Source organism: Tamandua tetradactyla, chromosome 20 (assembly GCF_023851605.1).
Source record: "Tamandua tetradactyla isolate mTamTet1 chromosome 20, mTamTet1.pri, whole genome shotgun sequence".
NCBI lineage: Eukaryota > Metazoa > Chordata > Mammalia > Pilosa > Myrmecophagidae > Tamandua > Tamandua tetradactyla.
The window spans coordinates 60,432,315-60,453,797 of NC_135346.1; the positions used below are offsets into that span (position 1 = coordinate 60,432,315).

General features: G+C 38.2%; 2 pseudogenes; both read left to right on the forward strand.

Annotated features, from left to right (window-relative positions):
- The first annotated feature begins 6,404 nt into the window (after positions 1–6,404).
- On the forward strand, positions 6,405–6,787 carry LOC143664637 (BET1 homolog pseudogene; annotated as a pseudogene).
- Positions 6,788–8,715: 1,928 nt separating this feature from the next.
- Positions 8,716–20,987, forward strand: LOC143664363 (olfactory receptor 2T10-like; annotated as a pseudogene).
- Positions 20,988–21,483: the final 496 nt, after the last annotated feature.

Genomic DNA, 21,483 nt, shown 5'->3' on the forward strand with positions numbered 1-21,483 from the left:
ACTAAAAATAAAATATCATATTAAACCATGTGGTGCTTTGCTAAAATATGTTTCCATTTTGTTCAGCACCCTTTTCTTTGTACACATAGGGCCAAATTATAAAACAGTACATTTCTTTAAAAGAGGACTCAAAAAAAAAAAAAAAGAACTTCGGATCAAAATGCTTGTACCAAGAAATTGTTAAGTAAAATAAAATGGTCACCTGCATTCAGCATTTCCAGGAGTAATCCTTTTGTGATAAGCAATAGAGACCTTTTATAGAACAAAGAGTCCACAAGGGCTTTCCAAGAAAGTGGACTACACCGTACAATATTGCAGCAAGCAACACATGATGACAAGCTAGTTTTGGTTCCTCTAGAGATGGCTAATCAGAATTGACAAGCGTATCATGCCAATGTATAGCTGTTTTCCACTCATTGAGATCCTTTTGTATACTGAAGCACATTAATGGTCAACCAGTCATTATAATCTTTCATTTGAAAATCCCCTAAATGCCTTTATAAGCAACTCTGACCACATGGTTTTTGAGGCACTCATTCTGACTTAACAGTTTGACATTTCTCTACTAAAGCAGTTTCTCCTTCAATAATCTCATGACATCTATTTTATTTGTGCCTTAATTTCTTTAGCCAAAAATTTACAAAGTCATATACTACTTTGATTTTACTTGGGAAAATGAGTATTTCATGCCCTGACTGAAAACCACTAAGTCCATGATCCTAACTTCTATTTCACATGTATTTGAGATTCTCATGTTCTTTGGGCTGATGGTACTGCTGAATCCTGCCTATACTGGCTAGAAGGGATGCCTTATTGTGTTGTCAATCCACTTTCCTTTCTTGGAGGACCTCTTGAGCTTCCAGGAGGCTGTCTCAGCTGTACTCATGAAACATTGGAAGCAACAACAGGAATGATACTTCAGGTAGTTAGGGAGGACTTACGAACTGCCACAAAACTGTGCATGCATTCACTCACTGAATTCCACATCGCCACTCTGTGTGATCTTGAGGACATGGAGGCATAGAGGAATGGAGGTGTGGACCTTCACTGCATCCTTTGGTAGGCAGTGGGTGTGGGAACACAAGAAAGCAGGTAGCAGTCTCCAGAGTCCCCCCCCATCAGGAGCGCTGTTCTACTTATCGACATATATTCGTCTAAGCAACAGGGATCCAGCTTTTACTTCCAACTTCTTCCACTTTTTTTCCTAATTTATTTAGATGTATTCACATACCACACAAACCATCCACAAAGTGTACAATTACGTGCTCACAGTATCAGCACATATTTGTACATTTTAGAGCATTTTCATTACTTCAGAACAAAAATAAGAATAAAAAATAAGACCCAAATCCTTCCATGCCCCTCTTCTCCACCTATGGTTGACCCATTGTATTGGTGCAGTAAATTTTTTACTGTTGATGAAAAATATTCAAATATTATTGTTAATTATAGTCCATAGTTTGCAATAGTTATGTTTTTTCCCAATTATCACTCTATTATTATTTTTACATTTGTAATAGTTTCTTCAAGAACTTATTTACATACATGACTTTCAATCATGTTTCCTAAAATACGTCACTGTGACCTATAATCTCAATAATGAGTTACTGTTTCCTCTATCCATTCCCACCTCATTAACAATTCTGGATGTATTAGTTGACTGCTCCCCCTTCTTTAGCTTCTTTCTATCTCTAGGTCCCCTGTGTTATACATTTTAAGACTCTGAGTTTACATTTTCTAGGTAGTTTACGTTAGTGAAATAGTACAATCTCTGTCCTTCTGTGTCTGGCTTATTTTACTCAGCATTATGTCTCCTGGTTCATCCTGTGTTGTGACATGCTTTCGGACCTCGTTTTTCCTTATTGCTGCATTGTATTCCATTATATATACATACTACATTTTGTTTGTCTACTACTCTGTTGATGGACTCTTGGATTGTTTCTATCTTTTGGCAATTGCGAATAAGTGCTGTTAGGAATATTGGAGTGCAAATATCTATTCGTGTTCCGGCTTTCCGGTCTTCTGGATAAATATCAAGCAGTGGAATTGTTGGGCCAGAGGGCAACTCAATATTTAGTTTTCTGAGGAAACACAGTGGCTGTACCATTTTACATTTCCACTAGCAGTGAAAAAGTGTTCCTATTTCTCCACATCCTCTCCAGCATGTTGTTTCCTGTTTGTTTAATAGTGACCATTCTTATAAGAGTGAGATGCTATCTCACTGTGGTTTTAATATGCATTTCCCTTACAGCTAATGAAGGTGAACATCTTTTCATATACTTTTTAGTCATTTGTGGTTTTTTTTTTTGAGAAACATCTATTCATATCTGTCATGGTTAGGTTCATGTGTCAACTTGGCCAAGTGGTGGGCAAGTGCTGGCCTGTCTGTTGCAATGAGGACATTTCATAGAATTAAATCATGATCATGTCAGCTACATCCACAGCTGGTTACATTTGTAATCGGCCAAAGGGGAGTATTTTCTGCGATGAGGAATGTTTAATCTGATCACCGGAAGCCTTTTAAGGAGGATTCAGAAGAGACAGGCTCTTCCTATCTTGGCTGGTGAGCCTCTCCTGTGGAGTTCATCCAGACCCTCCATCAGAGTTGTCAGCTTCACAGCCTGCCTTGCGGATTTTGGACTCTGTGTTCCTGCGGTCATGTGAGACATTTTATAAATTTTATATTTGCGAGTGTTCCCTGTTGATTCTGTTTCTCTAGAGAACCCTAACTAATACAATATCTTTTACCCATTTTGTAATTTTTTTTGTCCTTTTATTGTTGAGTGGTAAGATTTCTTTATATATACTGGATATCAAACCTTTATCAGATATATGGCTACAAAATATTTTCTCCCCTTGATTTGGCTGCCTCTTCACCGTCAAAATCCTTTGAAGCACACAGGAGTTCAATCTTGAGCAGTTCCCATTTATCTATTTTTTCTTTCATTGCTTGTGCTTTAGGTGTAAGGTTTAGGAAGCTACATCCTATCACTAGGTCTTGAAGATGTTTCCCTATATTTTCTTTTAGGAGTTTTCTAGTATTGGTCTTTTTATCAATTTTGAGTTAATTTTTGTATAAAGTATGAAGTAGGGTTCCTCTTTTATTCATTTGGATAATGATCTCTAGTTTTCCCAGCCTCATTTATTGAAGACACTTTTCTGTCCCAAATCAGTGATTTTGGGGCCTTGTCAACAATCAATTGACCAAAGGTCTGAGGATCTATTTGTGATGGCTCAGAAAAATTACATTGGTCAATATGTCTATTTTTGTTACAAAAACATGCTGTTTTCACCCTGTGGCTTTATAATAATCTTTAAAGTCAGGAAGTGTAAAGCCTCACTTCACTCTTTTGCAGGATGCTTTTGACTGTTTGAGGTCCCTTTCCCATCTGAATAAATTAAATAAATAACTTTCCCGAGTCTACAAAGGAGGTTGTTGGAATTTTGATTGGTATTACATTGAATCTGTAGATCAGTTTGGGTAGAATGGACATCTTAACAACATTTAGCCTTACTGTCCATGAACCAAGAATGTCTTTCCACCTATTTAGGACTTCCTTGATTTGTTCCAGCAATGCTTTGTAGTTTTCTGTGTACAGGACCCTTACATCCTTGGTTAAGTTTACTCCTAAATATGTGGTTATTTTTGTTGTTATTATGAATGGATTTTTTTCCTTAATTGTTTTCTCACTTAGGTCATCACTGGAATTTAGAAACAGTACTGCTTTTTGAGCATTAATCTTGTATCCTGCCACTTTGCTGAATTTGTTTATTAACTCAAGTAGCTTTGTCATAGATTTCTCTCTTCTTCTGCTTTTAAGTGGCAGGTGCTTCATAAGTTTGTGAATCAAGGTGATTCTCACTTATTTGCTCTTACTTTTCATAGAGTTCTGCCTGCCTCTGGTCTGAACTGGGTGAATAACCAGAGTTAGCTTCCTGCAGGGAATGCAATTGTTTCATTAACAAATAAAGTAACTCATTTTCCCTCCCTGATGTCCGGTATCCATCCCAGTTACTGCTGCCTGCTGAAACTATATCCTCTGCAGCTATCATCACCCTGTGTATTTTGGCTCTTTGGCCTTAAAATAGTCAAATCTTGTCTTGAGAAACCTGGTCTCTGATGTCTAATGATATCTGAAAATAGATTAATTTACATTTCTGCTCTCTACACCTGTCTCATGCCTGAGACCACGACGGATGGGCTTGTTGCCATCCTCTGAATAGACGAATGTTTTTCATAGCTTGCACTGAGGTGTCTATCACAGTATTAGAGAACCTATTAGGGTGCATCATGGGAGTTTCCATCCCCAAGTTTAATTAATCATCCCCCATAATAAGTGCAGTGTTCTCAGAAATTTCTTATGAAAAATAATCACCATCCAGTATTCTACACCATTTGTGTACAAAAGAGCATGTTTGGATTTTGATTATTATTATGAAAATGGAAAAGTTAAAGATAACTTTTATAAAAAACTACACAGATTATTTTGGAAGAATAGCAAGTTAAAAAAATAATAAAATATCCAAGTAAACATGGGCTCAAAGGAAAATCCTTGTGGGCAAATCCAGCAAAAGTCTTTCTGTACTGATTCCAAGTTAGTATGTGTTTATTTGCTTGTCTCCTTGCAATCCTCTTGCAAAACAGAGTAACTGAAGAAAGAAACAGAGTAGCTGAAGAAAGAATCTGAATTTTGTAATATTAACTGTGATTGCTGATTTAGTAAGTGAGCTGGCAGGTCATGTCCTCTGAAGTATAAAAATCAAAAACTCAAATTATATGTGCATTTTAGAAACTATTAGTATCACTATTTAATTGAGTGAGACTTAAGTTCCTGTGTGGAGAAAGTTCCCTGAGAATACCATTTTTCTCAAAGGTATAGTCAGATGGAATCCAGGAATGCCATGTGACAGGAATGAGCGAGCCTGGAGGGACGCCACGGGCTAGTCCAATGTCTGGCATCTTCGAACTTTTTAAACTCTCACTTGGCCAGGTTGCTAAGAATATCTCCCTGTATACTTTGTAGAGGAGTCAATACCTACAAGGAGACAAATCACTTTAATGGAAGCCAACAAATCTCTTGTGAATTTTAAAGGGTATTGTGGCCAAGCTGAATTGCAGAGAAAAATAAGGTTTTTGTTTGTTTGCTTCTGTTTTCTCTTCTTTTTCTAATTGGAGTTTACCAAGATTACGAAGTAAACATCTGAGAGGAGTAGAATTAGGAATTGTTAGGGTGTTACTCATGATTATTTGCTAACTTTTAATATGGAGGGGAAGGTTTGCTATGTGCTAAGGATTTTGCTTGCAGGAGGCTTACAGAGGTTGGCTCGTGGAGACTTAGTTTAACTGCTCCTTTCAAGGCTGATGGCTACCAGTTCCATTGAAGGTTTACAGTCTCCCTAGGGATTTGCGTCTGGGATGCGTTGACTATTGTTGGGGCCCTGTGGACAGGAGGCTTAAGGAAGTTACCAGCTCCATTGGCAATTTATGGGCCTGTGTAGCATTAAGTGAGGCTAATTTATCCGGAGCCAAGATCCAATCACAGCAACAGAGCAGGTGTCTCTGGTTTGTAGTCATGGATTAGGAAAGTGTGCAGTCCTTTGCTTAGAGCATCCCCCAAGTGTTTTTTTTTTTTTTTTTTGACTGCTACTCAAAAAAGTGCTCATAGAACTGGAGAGTTTAGACCGAGCTCAGGCTTTAGGCCAGGGGCTAAACAAAACTCTCATGGGGGGATCTGGGCAGTAGGTGCTACTTACCTATGGCTAAATTGGTTGTAGTTGTTTGAATGCCAAGGATGTGAGCTGGCATCACGTTAAGATGGTCTGAGCAAGAAACTCAAGCCATCAGTTACATGGAAACCATAGCAACTGTGCTGGTTCAGGAATGGAGTGACCAGAAGGCTACTCCTGTACCCCTGAGGGGCTGGACCATGTTGTCAATGAAACTGAAATTCTTATGTCAAGGTCTCTTACTGTTGCCTGCCTGTTAAAAGCAGTATGCTTTTGTCATGCAACTCTAGAATAAAAATTTGGTATCTGGAGACATCATGAGAGGCTTCTTGGCTTTGGGCAATAGACGAACTTGGGTTTAAAACTTTGCAAGAGCCCCAAATCACAGGCAATTGAATTTGCAGGCTAGAAAGAGATAAGATTCCATTGACAAAGCTCTGCATTTTTAATCTCAGCATAAATCTCTCTAGTTCTTGCCAGAGTACATCTCATCAATGCTAGCTTGTCAACAGGAGTAATTGAAAGCCAATAAATATAAGTGCTACAGACTGATGTTGTGGCATTTCAGGGGGGAAAAGTTGGTGTTCTGTGGTGTCCTAGGGCTGAAGATGCAGCCCTGTGATGTCTGGCCTCTTCTACCCAACCGCCGCCTGCCTCTCCCCTTATCCTCTGGCAGGATGAGACATGCAGGCCTGGGTGAAGGACCTCCTGGCCACTACAGCAACCCTGGCAATGCTCATTAGTGGGTATAGTGCCTGCCAGGAAGAAAATGAGAGGCTCATGGAAAGTCTGAGAAACAAAGTAACAAAAATCTCAAATTACAAAGTAATAAAATCTCTTTCCATTGAAATAGGCTATGATGCTAAAAATCAAAACAAATTACTAACTGAAATGGAGTCACACAATTTGATTTTACAACTGGATTTCTAGGTAACACCAATGGGAAACTGAAGATTTTATCCAAAAGAAGCCAAACAAAGCTGCTATGCTATATGACGCTGTTTTTATTCTTTGTGTGTTTTTTGTTATTGTTATTTATTGGATTATTAAACTGAGGTGATGCAAGTAAATGTAAGTTTGGAATTTATTCCAACTTAATCACTCAAAGTAGCACTTGGCTAAAAATCAGCATCAAAACACCGTTGTTTTTCAAATGCTATGGCATTTTTCATTGAAGATTGTTGAAGATAATATAGTGCTCTTTGGATACGGTTTCTTAATGACTCATTTTTAGCCCCTGTTTTCAGGGGTATTGAGATGGCTTGAAGTTAGTCTGGTCCTAATAATCTTTTTCTATTTGTTTGTTTAACCATCAAATTAAATAACAATATAATATTCTGTTGTTAAGATAAGTGTAGGTTTGTGTTTCATGTAAAGAAATTTAGAGGGACAGGAGAAAAATGCTAGAGAACATGATGCTGAACTCTTGAAGGGGTGAATGGATTTGTGACAGAGTGGTAAATGTATTATTCTGAACTATCATCAGCTGTGAACTTGTACTCCCCTTTCTTTCTTTATTTGGCTAAACTTGTGGGCTAATTTCTTTTTATCTACAGTCTTCATAATTTTTGATGAAACAGCTTCTCTTCCTGTTATGCCAAGAGACCTCACTTTTTAAAAAATTGCCATTTTGGCTTATATTAGTAAGGCCCAATACAAATGTGTACTAGAATAGTTTATTTGATATTAACTTTATAAATTTCAATAACTTGGCCTATACTAATTGTATGGTATTGGCTACTTAGGCAGGTCGTTTGGTTATTATCATTTGTTACAGAATAATAAGAAGCTAAAATTAAATTGTTTAATGAAACATATTAAAGTCTGATACTTCTTTGTTCAAAAAATATATAAGTGCTACATTTTCTAACTAAGGGATGAACTGCAAGCTCTAAGTGCCTGAAATCTGCCTTCCAAGTTGTTTCTGATAACTGTTTTTCCATTTCTCCCACAGCACAATAAGGTTTGCCAGCTTTGTTGCATGCATTATCTGTTCTCTATGAGCCCAGCTTTGGCTGGTAAGTAAAGGCAACATAGTTTTTGACCGTAGCATTCCAATTCTAAGAACTGCTAAAGCAAAGAGACCCAGAGATTTTATGACTCACATAAGGCAGATGTGGTAGTTAGATTCAGCTGTCAACTTGGCCAGGTGAACGTGCCTAGTTCTGTTGCTGTGGACATGAGCCAACGGTACATGAACCTCATCTGTTGTTCATTACATCTGTAGTTGGCTAAGAGGCGTGCCTGCTGCAATGAATGGTGTTTGAGTTAATTGGCTGGTGCTTAAATGAGAGAGCTCAAAGTAGCATAGACCAAGCAGCTCAGCATACCTCATCTCAGCACTTGCAGCTCAGCCCAGGCCTTTGGAGATGCAGTAAGGTATCACCCTGGGGAAAGTTGTTGGAACCCAGAGGCCTGGAGAGAAGGCCTGCAGAGACCATCCTGTGCCTTCCCACATATGAAAGAACCTCAGTGGAAAGTCAGCTGCCTTTCCTCTGAAAAACTAACAAAATAAATCCCCTTTTATTAAAAGCCAATCCGTCTCTGGTGTGTTGCATTCTGGCAGCTAGCAAACTAGAACAGCAGATATTTCCTTTTTCCCAAAACAATTCAGAACAAACGTGGATAGATTTTTCTCTGCCAACTCATGCAGGTCCCTCTGTGTGTGTGCTGTGTTAGCACTGGAAGATCCTCATACTGGGAAAGCCCTTGGTTCTGGACGAACAGAGATAGCTTTTAACCCAACTCAGACATATTAATTAAATGAATAAGGGCAAAATGATTCTGGAGGATAACTAGCATTTTTTACATAATCACTGAAACTGATCCCAAAAGAATAGAAAATTTGCATAGTTTTTCTGGCAAATGCTATATTTGGACTTGTACAATATGTATTTCTAAGCTTTTTCTCTTGTGTTAATGATTGCCATGATAAAAAGTCAATATTTCAGCCTCTCATACAGCTGAATGTGGCCATGTGACTCAGTTATGAACAAGGAGCTGGTGCTGAAGGGTGCTGGTAGTGCTTCTTCCTTTTCTCCTGCTAGCAGGGATTCAGGCTGGAGCCCAGAGGTGCAGAAGCAATTGCAAATGACGGTGACATGAGAAAGTAGCAGGATAGCTACAGCTCCAGTCAGCACTGAATTGCCTACTCTGCACTTTTGCTTCTTGCAATAAATTCACCATTATAGTGGTAATTCTGTTATACAAAGGCAAGAGTAATCCAAACTGAAAACCTACAAGGACAGTTAGAGATACTATATTAGCATCTACACATTGTATGGCTGAGCAAAAACCAAGTATAACTGAGATACTTTTAGAGCATTAAAAAAAAAGTGTCAGAATTGGATCAACCAGATAACAGGGCTGTGTCATGAACTATAAAAGCAAAATCAGTACAATGTATGAGGTGTAAACGCCTAGAACAATGTAACAGAAACAAACTGGGTGTACATGATCACTTGACAGATAACAAAGACAATATTGAAGAGTAGTAGGGAAAGGTCAAATTTCCACAAATTGTTCAGAGACAACCAGGAGTCGTATGGAGAAAAGATATTGGACCTGCTTCTCACATCATTCTTAAAAATCGCAGGTCAGTTAAGGATCTTGACGCAAAATTCAAAATGTGCAATTTTTAAGAATAAACTATCAAATCATATCTTTGTCAACTCTTGGAAGACAAAGGGTTACTGTTTTAGTTTGTAAGGCTGCCAAAAGCAGATAACAGAAACGTGTCGGCTTTTAACAATGCGAGTTTATTTGCTTATAATTTGAGGCTGTGAGAATGTTCAAATCAGGGCATCATCAAGATGATACTTTCTTCCTGAAGACTGGCTGCCAGTGATCCTCAACTCCTATGCCACATGAAAAGACACATGGTGGCATATATTGGTCTCTCCCTTCTCTTCTGGGTTTTGTGGCTTTCAGCTTCTTGTTTCTATGTCTTCCTCTCTCACTCTCTGTATTCATCCAGTTTATAAAGAGCCACCCTGAGCCATGCCTTAACTGATGTAACCCACTCAAAAGGTACTATGTACAATGCGTCCACACCCAAGAAGTGGATTAACTTCAACGACATGGTTTTCTGGAGGACTGTGCCAGTTTGAAAGTATTACATACCAGAAAAGCCATATATCAGTCCTGATTCAATCTTTTGGAGGCAGCCATTTATTTTAATCCTGATTCAATATTTTATGTGGAAACTTTTGATTAGATTATCTCCAAGGAGATGTGGCATACCCATTTGTGGGTGTGACCTTTCGATTAGATGGAGATGTGATTCCACCCCCTTCCAGGTGGGTCTTGATTATTTTACTGGGATCCTTTAAAAGAGGAACATTTTGGAGAGAGTTAGAAACTACAGAGTCAACAGAAACTTCAGAGCAGAGCTGACACAGATGCCAACACTTGGAGAATGGAGACACAGATGTTTGGAGATGCTTGGAGCCCAGAAGATGTTGCCATGAGATACTAAGCAAGCCAGAACCTAGAGAGAGCCAAGGGAAGCCAAGAGATCAAAGCCAGCCCCATAGAAGCAAAGTGAGGAGCCCCCACAGGAACAGAGGCTGAAAACAATGGAGCTCAGGAGCAAGGGCCCAGCAGATGCCAGCCATGTAACTACGCAGCTGACAGAGGTGTTCCAGACCCATCAGCCTTCCTTCAATTAAGGTATCTTTCCTTGAATACCTTAGTTTGAACATTTTTATAGGCTTAGAACTGTACACTTGTAACTTATTAAATTCCCTTTTTCAAAAGCCATTCCAGTTCTGGTATATTGCATTCTGGCAGCTTGCAAACAAACACAAGGACATGCAGTTTCAAACCATCACAGTTACCTAAACATATATATCATAATAACAGCAAATAGATGTTTGCAATTGTAAACGTCCTTTTTAAAAAATCATATAGATTGCTATATAAAACATGCCCACAGATGGAACTTGTGCCCCATGGCAGACCACACCCGCAACCAATTTTGATGAGACTTTGTACCTAGCATTGTTACTTTCTATCTAGCATTGTTACTAAAATTATTTAAGGTTTTTGCAATGTTGTAATGGAATGAATGAATTTTTCATGTAGAAAGAACATGTCATTTGTGGCCCAGTGGGTGCAGTGTGGTGATTAGCAGCTATACGCATCCCAGAAAAAAATATGCTCTTAAACTGAATTCATTCCTGTGGGTGTGATCACACTGTAAGTAGGACCTTTTGAGGAGGCTACTTCAGTTACGATGTGACCCACCTCATTCAAGATGGGTCTTTATCCTCTTACTGGAGTTCTTTATAGATGGAATGGGTTCAGGGATAGAGAGGGAGGAAGCCACAGAAGCAAAGGAATGAATCACAAAAGAGAAGGGGAAGACCAGCAGATGCTGCCACGTGCGCTGCCATGAGGAGTCCAGGATCTCTGGCAGTCAGTCTTCAGGAAGAAAGCATCATTTTGATGATGGCTTGATTTGGATATGTTCATGGCCTCAAAAGTATGAGCTTGTAAATTAATACATTCCAATTATTAAAAGCCAACCCATTTCATAGTACCTGCTTTAAGCAGACTAGCGAACCAAGACACCATCAGACAGAAGGAATTTCCACACATCCTTCCTGAATCCAGATTGAAATGGCTGACTGGATCCATGTTCAGTTAAACACCAATGTTGAACTCTATTCTCTAGGCACCACTTTGTAGAAGCTCAGGAAAGTCCCTGATAGACTGATTCTAGCCCTAGTCTCAGAGCACATATATGGGTAGGCTCAGGATTTTTCAAATGAACAATTTATGGTTTCGTTTTGCTTAAGAGTTCAGTTTTCAGTTTATCCCCTTTTCTCACAATTTGCTTTGAACTGCAATGAGAAAACCGTCTGCACTTTCCACATTTAGCTTGGAAGTCTCCTCAGCTAAATATACAAGTTCTGCCTTCCGTCTTATATTGGAACTCAGTTTTTCAAAATTCTCTGTTTCTGTAATTCAAGGATCATCTTTCTTCCAGTTTTCAGTAATACATTCATCATTTCTTTCTAAGGGCTCATTGGAGTTCATTAAGCATCCTTATCTCTACCAACAGTCTCTTGAAATAGTCTAGGCTTTTTCTACCAAGCACCTCACAATCCTTTCAGCCTTTACCCACCACCCAATTCCTAAATTCCATTTAAACATTTTTAGCTATTTGCAATAGCAGCATTCCTCTCTCCTGGTATCAAAATCTGTTTTATTTTCCTTGGCTGCTCAAGAATGTGCTATGCAGGTGGTTTGATTTAACAGTGGGAATTTATTAGCTCATGGCTTTGAGGATAGGAAGAGTCCAAATCAAGGTGTCATCAAAGTGATGCTTTCTGCCCAAAGATGGGCATCATAGGACTGGCTGCTGGTGATCTGTGGTTCTGGTTTCCTCTGTCACAAGGCAATTCACATTGCAGCCTCTACTGGTCTTTCCCTTCTCTTCCAGATTCTCATTCAGCTTTTTGCCTCTGTGGCTTTTTCATCTCTGTCTGAATTTCATTCTGCTTATAAAGGACTCACTAATAAGATTAAGAACTATCTTGATTAGTTCGTGCCACACCATAGCTGAAGTAACTTCATTAAAGGTTCCTACTTACAATGGGTTCACACCCAGTGGAGTGGATTAACTTTAAGAACATGCTTCTATGAGGTACATACAGCCCCAAACCATCGCAGGAGTCATTATAATAGGGAGCATTGTGAGAGGGCAATAAAAGCTTAGGAAGAGAATATAGTTATAAAGGAGCACAAGAGAAAAGAAAGGGAGAAAAGATAAAAAATAATTTGGTCTTATTGCAAATGGGGATGGCCTTTGGCTAGGAGTCAGCTGCTTCTTCCACTGTTCTTGGGTTACCTGTACATATAAGATGCCATCTGTTTTTTGGATTCTTATGTCAATTTTAGCTTGAAGTCCAAAATCGGAATGAACTCCACAGTGCTTGGAGCATGTTTTAATTGTGACTGAGGATGTATGGGTCTATTCCTTGCAGTTTTACAGCTACTGTGGAGGGCAGTAAGACTTGACTGACATGGTCCTTTCCATCTAGGTTCTCAGTCTTCTGTTCCTCTCTGTCAGTCCCACTCTATGACATTCCTAAAACTAGTATTCTGGAACTCCTCCCCTGGACTGCTCGTGAACAAAAATTATGTGTCCAACTAAAAACTGTTTCACACAACCACCTTTTCTGGGACTTCTGAATTATACTGAAGCAAATTATTCCTGTTTGTCCATGAAAATAATGGGCATTCCTTGAAAGTCCTAACCAAGAAGCATGGAGATAAATTGTGACCTATTGCTCTTTATAGTTTAACACTTTAGCTGGTAGCTAGCACTATACACATTGTCTGGGGCTTGTTACTGTCACCACTAAAACAGTCAAAACTTCAGCCAACATGGTTTTAGGCTCTCCTCGACATATGGTGGTCTTTCATGCTTTACTGATGCTACTTCTAAATGCAAACATCCAAATTTTTTGCTAGGAAATTGACCTCATATGAAATCCTTCTGTTGAATTTTCTCTACCTAACTTTCCATGGGTATAATTCCCGTAATAGAGCCACACTCTTTCCTCTCCTTGAGAAGGAAAGCCACATGGATGCTTGTTCATCATTCATGAACAGTCTAGTCTTCGGTTGGCTTTCCAAGACACCCTTCTCCAAAATATAGACTTAATTCTTTTTGTTGATGTATTTTACCTTATAAGGTAAGTTGCAGTTTACAGCACTTTATTCAGAAAACCAAATTTGTTGCATCAAGGAAATCATTCACTTGCAATAGTGAAAGCAGCTTCAAGGCCTGAAAATTTGTGAGTTTTATAAACAGGAAAAGGACATTGGTTAGGTTATGTTGATCAGATCAGGGACCAGCTAAGTGTGAACAGGGCTTTGTTTATAATAGGGCTTGGTGTGCTTAACTAAGGGCTTAGTTGACTTTTCAGAGTCAAGCATCTCAGCGGGGACTTTGCAAAGAGGATGTTTGTCACATAATTCTATCCTAGTTAAGAGAATTCGACTTTTGTGTTGGTTGTGAGAAAACTTAAGGATTATTTCCAGATATATTTAATGTATATATGTACAGTAGTCACCATGTAATCTCCCTGCAGGCAAGTCTCATGGGCAGGAGGTATTGGGGTGAACTTGAACTGTTAGGGAGTTGCACATCTGTGCTCATTCAGTTTACTTTCTTCTCTCTGTGCCTCAGCTTCCTGGTCCAGCATTTCTCAGAGATATACAGTTAGTTGCTTCTTCTACGTTTTTTGTGAAGATTAAGTGTGCCAACATAGGCAAAGCATCAGATGGTTGCAGGAACATATGGACGGTGACAAAATAATTTTTTTTTTGTAATCGTATATTCCTTCTTTTAAGTATTAGGTAAACTTCTAAATGCATTTTTTATTTGCTATATATATAGCCACATATTCTGGGAAAATTGCTTTCAGCTTGAGTGTAATTTGGAACGAATTTTGTGGATCATATGTGAAAAAGGTAATATCCAATGTATTTTTAGCTGTAGTTAACTTACAGATTATTCTGTTTATCGTAGTATATTTGCAGAAAGGTAGGAGAAGAAAAAAATCACTCATTTTTTTTACCGCCCAAATAATCTTTCAGTAAATTTTTGGTTCTTTTTCTTCCAGTCTATGTACCTGTCATGGTCAGGTTTATGTGTCAACTTGGCCAGATGGCAGCGCCATTTGTCTGGTTGGGAAAAGTGTTGGCCTGTCTGTTGCTAGGAGGCCATTTCATGGACTTAAATCATTATTACATCAGCTGCATCTGCTTTGTAATCAGCTAAGGGGAGTGTCTTCTGCAATGAGTGATGCTTAATCTAATCACTGAAGGTTTTTAAGGAGGATTCAGAGGAGACAATCTTGGTCCTGCTTCAGTCAGTGAAGCAGGAAGGACCTTCGTCAGTTATCAGCTTGCAGCCTGCTTACAGATCTTGGACTCTACATTCCCAGTTACATGAGACACTTTTATAAATTTTACATCTACAGATATTTCCTGTTGATTCTGTTTCTCTAGAGATCCCTAATACAGCACCTGTTCTTTCTTCCTATCCCTCTGCCCCTACCACTCGCTCTCATTTCCAGTCTCACTCCTTCTCTCTCTTGTTTCTCACTGACCATTCTCTATGTCTCTGAATCTCTCTTACATTCATAAAACACAATGGGAACCATACTGTTCTAATAAACAATATATTTCCGCATCAGTTTTACTGAATGTGCAGTGTGAACATATAGTATCATGAGCCCCAAATATTTTGATCCAGCCTTGGATATAATTGTAATTGAAATTGTAGGCACAAACGCTTTTAAAAATCTAGATCTTTGGCCTGTCCTTATACTTTGTACTATTTGCAAAGCAATTATAAAATATTGCAAAGAATGATTCTATCAGTCTGGTGGTGGGAAGGTCCAGTTTGAGTCATCCTTGTGGATTCTTTGTATTTGGGATCATGAGCCAGTGCTTGTGTGCTTTTCATTTGTTTACTGAAGACAAATTGCCAATGATATTTTTTCCTTTTGCATGTACATATTTGCTTTTTTTTTGACCTTTGGTTATATATAATTTATTTAATTATAAATTTATATACTCTAAGTTCTAATAATAGCTGTGTTTAACAACTGACTTGCCAAAAAAATAAAATTCTTAAACATGGCTCTAGAAAGCCAGTTCAAGGTGGCTGCAGCATTTTGTTGTATGGCATTTCTGCGTGAAGCACATGACAATGAAACAAAGCTTCAAAACAGAAACTGAAAAGCAAAAATATTCTTACTCCCAGTCATTCATCTTATCCTCAGGTTACAGTCTTCTATTCTGGTACTTTCATCTTCTATTCATTGCTAACCACTTCTTTGCAGCTATGTATACTGCAGAACTGTTTAAATCTTGGTCATGGACAATTATATTTCTTTTTTTTTTTTTTTACATGGGCAGGCACTGGGAATCGAACCCGGGTCCTCGGGCTTGGCAGGCAAGCATTCTTACCTGCTGAGCCACTGTGGCCCGCCCATATATTTCTTGACTAAATGTTTCTTATTGGAAATTAAAGTTTTCAAAATGTTTATTCTAGAAAATATATGTAGTCATCTAAATGCAATATGAACATTAACCCACTTTTTATGGCCACCCTTATTTAATCTACAAGTCCACTGTTGGGAAAATGAATTCACTGCCAATAAGACTCTGCCTTGGCTTTCTACTTAGAGACCCACAGAAGAAAATTACATCATGACAATAATATTCATTTCTAAACACAAAGGATATGCTAATTTCCCTGTCATTATAATTCTTTGTAGAAAATACACATCTTGTCTATCATTAATGTCTCCTACAGATGGATATTTAAATTATTTCTCATTCTTTGCTACATGGCATATTAGAATGAAGAGCTTTCAAAATATATTTTTATTCACACCCCTGAGTGATTTCTTAAAATACTATTCTGCAAGAATAATTTTGGATCAACATGTATGCATACTTTAAGAATTCCATACATTGTCCATTTTTATAATTTCATTAGCAAGCTGGAATTGTATATTGTATAGAATATCTGAAATTTCAAATACCAATAATATTACCTTGATAACCTTAGTAATGGAGCTGTAAAAGTTTTTTTATTTTCTTTTATACCCTTTGTATTTCCCATGAACATTAACACTATGAAATTATTTTTTAATTCATTGTAACTTAAAACAGAATTTCCTTACAACACTGCTATTTAAACATAGTTGCACCCATTTGTGTGTATAATCTATGCCTCATTGATCAGCATTGTTGATACTGACAGATACTTGATCGAGACAGCATTTGGTTTGCACCTCAAAATTTGAACTAAATCATGGATAAATATAAAGCAAATAGCCTTCTCATAAATCAATGGGAATTTTTTTTTTAAACTAAGATTTTATTAACAGACATCATTTTTAGGGAAGCAGCAAGGGCATGAAATTTGATTCACAAGGAAAGGAATTTGAGCCCAAGGATGAGTAATTTACTGCAGAAGTAAAACATTTATCCCTTCCATAGCCTCACATTAACCCTGAATTCAGATGTAATCAATATAAAGATCAGAGACCCAGAGAGCAATCATCAGGCTCACTTATTAAAGACTTAATAACAGAAAAGTTGTTCCCTCTGTAGCTTTGTGTCCTAGTGCCTGGGAACAATATCCTTAACAAATAGGGAAGAGTCTGTTAGAGGGGATGCTCCTGGCATCGTAAATTTGAGGTAAAAACTGAGAGATGCTTCTTCACAAGTGTGGTAGTTAGATTCAGTTGTCAACTTGGCCAGGTGAAGGCACCTAGTTCTGTTGCTGTGGACATGAGCCAATGGTACTGTGAACCTCATCTGCTGCTCATAACATCTGCACGTGGCCAGGAGGCTGCCTGCTGCAATGAATGACGTTTGACTTAATTGGCTGGTGCTTAAATGAGAGAGTGCAACGTAGCACAGCCCAAGCAGCTCAGCATTCCTCATCTCAGCACTTGCAGCTCAGCCCAGGCCTTTGGAGGTGCAGAAAGAAATCACCCTGGGGAAAGTTGTTGGAACCCAGAGGCCTGGAGAGAAGGCCAGCAGAGACCATCCTGTTCCTTCCCACGTAAGAAAGAATGTCAGTGGAAAGTTAGCTGCCTTTCCTCTGAAGAACTAATGAAATAAATCCACTTTTTCTAAAAGCCAATCCGTCTCTGGTGTGTTGCATTCCAGCAGCTGGCAAACTAGAACAACCAGGAAGAAGGAATGGGAACAAAAAATAGCAGAATCTCCTACCGGCAAAGAGTGGAGCACATTCTCCAGGGAGCAATTCCAAGACAGTATGACACTATGCCTCAGCATCCTGCACACACAGTCCAGCAAAGCATAGTCCTAAAACAGAACACACTCTCATCAACTTGGCTGAGGAAATGTCCATGAGTAAATAGTATAGTTACTTGGGAATAAGGGAGGGTATGAAAGAAATACCGTTATATTATTGGCTTTGATAGTTTCTTTAACATAATTATAAATAAGCATTAGTGTAGGCATGAACCATATATGCATAATAAACTTCTAGAGGACGTGAGAAAGGAGAACATCATCCATAGGGCAAAAGCTAAGATTGGAATACATGCACCCCACTTGCTGACTACCACCTCCTAGTTTTGCAGCTTACTTTCTCCAATGCTCTAATTGCAGCTCTGCCTCCTCTCAACTAAGTCCTCCTGTCCATTAATCAATTTATCACTCTCTCACCTCCTTGATGTTTTCACTTCCCAACTCAGCCACTCTATATGTCATATTCAGCAATTATAATTATGTCTTTGCATAGGCACGCTTTCCCCTTGCTCACTCCCTTAGAGAAAGCACAGCTTGAGATAAATCTATCTCTCTGCTTGCTCTGCTCCTGCATGTCCTATTGGCAGAGGCTGGGAAAGCCACAAACCACGTTTCCTGGTGCTACTTCAAATATGTAACTCCTAAACTCAAGTGGCTGCAATTGCTACCAGGCAATTCTCCTGAGGCCCTAATCCACTCACTGTCTTGCGTTCCTAGAAGTAAAGCTCACGTCTTCACCTCTTTCATAAGTGCCTCTTACCTGCTCCCCTATTGTCACTCTTGGTTTCATTTCTTTTTTCCTATTTTCCTGGGAGGAATGATGGAAGAAAAGATGTGGACTTGCAAAATACCATTACAATCATAACTTAATTTTGGATACAAAGAAGGTGCAGCCTGAAAAATATTGTGTTTTAAATCACCAGAGGAAACCACAGACTAGAAAATAACACTCTATCTATAAGCTTCATTGGTCTGAGGCAGTCATATATATTTTTTCGCTCTTGAAAGTTTGCTGAAACCCTAACATTATAAACTATTTAAAGAGTCCATGAAAATATAAATAAAACTCATAAAATCTTTGAAATAGTTTAAGAAAGTGGAAAAATGAAAATAGTTTTCTTTATCATTTGTGTTTAAAAATATTTACATGTAGGAAAAATTGAAAATTGGACTAGCATCTTGATTGACATATTTAAAGGAACTAGACTAAAATTGTGATCAGTGTATAAATGTTTGTCAATCTCATATATAAAATTTATTTATAAATATTACTTGCCTAAGTGGATATTTAAATGTTAAGAAAACTGATCCTTCCTGTATTCTTATATTTAAGATATCGGACATTAAAAAGCATAAGTAGTACTATCATTTCCTGCAAAAATACTCACTGAAGGTCATAAAGATAATAGTGCTACAATATTTATGACTAGCTCCAGAAAATCTCATGAGAGAAGAATTCAGGCAATAGAATATATGCACTGTATTATAGGTATGAACACTGCAAATAAAAATGAGAAAAATGATTATATGAGTGGTTTAAAATTACTGGGATCTTTTGTAGTAAGTGTTTTAACTTCAGCTATATTAAAACTTTCACTGATTCATACATACCACACCCCTTAGCCCTCCCTTTCATTGATCACTAGCATTTCAATCTACTAAATTTATTTTAACATTTGTTCCCCTATTATTTATTTACAATCCATATGTTTTACTCATCTGTCCATAAGGTAGATAAAAGGGGTATGGTATGTATGAATTTTTTTCTGTTTCCCTTTATTTCTTTTTCTGAATTGATGCAAAGTTTTAAGAAATGATCATGATGATGAATACACAACTATGTGATGGAAAAAAAAGAATGTTCATATTGTATGTTGATTGGTTTTATTAATTAAAATAAAAAAGTTACATCATAAAACAATTACAAATGCCAGAGCCTGCCCATGCCAAAACAAAACAAAACAAAACAAAACAAAAATGCCATATAGAAGTTACAAATGCACTTTGATCCCAGCAATTCTGAATGTATGTATTTATCCTACAAATTTATGCACACATTTGAAAAAGACATATACACAGAGTTACTTATTGCAGCCTTGTTTGTAATATCAAAAGACTGGAAACAACCAAAAATATTCATAAATATAATAAATATACCATATCTGCACACACACACACACAACTTTCCCTGAGTGTATAAATACTACATTCCCATTCTAAATAGGGAATCCATTTCACATCTAATATCCTGCCTCTTTTCAATGCAAATTCGTTCCTGATGCCAGCAGTAAATTCTGAGGACATGCATTCATTCTGATGGCAGATAAAAACAGCCATATTAACTAATTATGAATGATATATATTAGTAATGTGTATATATGTACATACGTATGAAATCGTGGAAACATTCTATATGGTGTGTATGTTTATATGTACATGTATATAAATTTTAAAAAGCTTCATTTTGCCATCTAGGTAAAGCCATTCCATCAATCACCCAAATATGTGGCTCATGAACAAACCCTGGGTGGTACCTTTTCCTGTTGGAAATCTTCAGTCAAAGCTCACACACTGGCCTGCTCATCTTATTCATCTTCAGTTTATTTTTGATAGCTGTGACTGGGAATATCATTTTGATCCTTCTGATCTACATAGAGCCCTGTCTGCATACTCCAGGTACTTCTTTATCAACCAGCTTTCCCTCAAGGACCTGATGCATATTTCTCTCACTGTGCCCAAAACACCAGTGAACCAACTGGCCAAAGTAAGGACCATCTCCATCCTTGGGTGTGGGACACAGATGTTCTCCTACCTACTGTTGGGATGTGCAGAGTACTGCCTTTTGGGTGTCATGGCCTATGATTGGTACGTGGCCATCTATTTTCCACTCTGCTATTGTGTCCTTATAAACTACAGGGTCTGTATTCTCCTGGCATTTGGCTGCTGGTAAACTGGTCCTATAGATGGCCTCATACTCATTCCCATCACCATGACTTTATCCTACTACTGATATTGGGAAAGTCATTGCTTCTTCTGTGAGGTCCCTGCCATGTTGAAGCTCTCCTGCTAGAACATCTCACTCTATGAGATCTTTATATATTTTTGTTGTGTCATCATGCTCCTCATCCTCATGACAAAATCATTTCAGACTCTTACTACTTCATCATCCTCACCATCCGTAGGATGAAATAAACAGAAGGCAGGAAGAAGGCCTTTGCCACCTGTTCCTCCCACCTCATGGTTGTCACCCTCTTCTATGGGACCACCATCTACAACCACATGCTCCCCAGCTCCTACCACACACCTGAGAAGGACACTGTGGTGTATTTCTTCTACACCAGCCTTACTCCTATGCTGAACTCTACCATTTACAGCCTCAGGAATTAAGATGTTCAGGGGCTCTGAAGAAAATGCTGAGTGCAGGGAAAAATTCATATTGAAGTGTGAAGGGATCTAAGTTAGCCCCCTCTCTATTATTGCCTACATCTTAACTTTAGGTGCCATTTCACCAAAAATATCTGTCTCCAGGTGACATCTGACTCCCTGAGTTGGGCTTGAGGAGATTTCAGGTTAAGGTTCCTCTCACATACTCAAGTTTCTCATACTTGAGATTATGTTCATGCTTCTTTCTTTCTTTTTTATTTTTTACTAGAGAAGTTGTGGGTTTACAAAACAAATGTGCTTAAAACACAGGATTTCCTATTACATACCCCAGAAGATCCATGTCTTTTTTCCTGCTCCAATCTTGTGGAGGCAACAATTTCTCTTAATCTTCATACAGTACTGTAGGGTGGAAACTTCTGATTAGATTATCCCTTGAAATTGTGACACACCCAATTATGGGTGTGACCTTTCGATTAGATGGAGATGTACCTCCACCCATTCAAGATGAGTCTTGATTAGTTTACTAGTCCATTAAAAAGGGAAACATTTTGG